Source organism: Octopus bimaculoides, chromosome 10 (genome assembly GCF_001194135.2).
Source record: "Octopus bimaculoides isolate UCB-OBI-ISO-001 chromosome 10, ASM119413v2, whole genome shotgun sequence".
Classification (NCBI taxonomy): domain Eukaryota; kingdom Metazoa; phylum Mollusca; class Cephalopoda; order Octopoda; family Octopodidae; genus Octopus; species Octopus bimaculoides.
The window spans coordinates 41,639,586-41,640,771 of record NC_068990.1 but is presented as its reverse complement, the minus strand read 5'-3'; positions in this window follow the sequence as shown (position 1 = coordinate 41,640,771).

Sequence of the window (1,186 nt, the reverse complement as noted above, 5' to 3'; positions counted from 1 at the left end):
TTTGTGTATTTGAATACTCCGAGTAACAGTTTTTTGTAAAAAGTTCACAGTTTGACGCTCAAAGAAAGCAAGAATTTCTACAGTAAATATTCTAGAGTGAAAGTATAACGTTTCAGAAAAGGCCGTTCGTCGGATACAGAAGAAAGTACTAGAAAGAAAATAAAAATTGGGGTAAAAGAGCCAAAAGAGGAGAGAGAGAGAGAGAGAGAGAGAGAGAGAGAGAGAGAGAGAGAGAGAGAGAGGGGGAAGGCACACACATACACTCTGCGTGTACATACACACATATACATACACAAATATACAGACACATGCATATATGTATATATTTTATGTATGTGTGTATGTATGAATGCATCTGTCTATTTTAAACCATCTATTGAGTTCTATGGAAGATACACTCTAAATTACATAATATATAAATACGCACATACTTGTACGTATATATGCAAATACTCATTTATTATTTGTTTTACATGATCGAACGCACGCGTCATATCTGCAAGTAAGTTTTGAACTTTATATTTTCTGACGCGACTCTGTCTATCTGTGTATCTTTCCCACCCCCTCTCGTTCTTCCTTCTGTTACTACTATACTCTCTCTTTTCCCCTCTCGTTCTTCCTTTTGTTACTACTATATCTCTCTTTCCTCTCTTTCTCTCGTTGTTCACCTATTTTCTACTTCCTCCCCTTTTTTCTCCCTCTACCACTCTTTCTCCTTACCCCTCGCTGGTCACATGTGTCCAGCTACTAATTCTTTTCTTCCTTGGCTATCGCCAAGCAAACATACGAACCTACTTCGTCCCGCTTCCTTCCAGTTCGTTGATTCACAACGTTCAATGTACACATAATTTTTCACGTCTGGCCATATAGCCTTTTCCGTTTGTTTTCCTGCCTTGTTTTCTGTCCGCCATTACATTCCTCCATGGTACAAATTTAATTTGTGGTCCGTGGGAAGAGCCATTTTAACGATGCGTCCTGCCCTAACTCTTCGAAACGCCTGTGTTAGAATGGTGGCAGCTGATGAAGGAAAATGTTCTCTATGTGGCCTGTGTGTTTTCTGTGCTCTGGTTATTATTATATTTTTTGTCTACGTTTTGTTTGCAACGTCCTGTACCCAGATATGCACCTATATATACAGGTAGATGTAGGTATGCACATACTTGTCCGTATATATGCATATACTCAT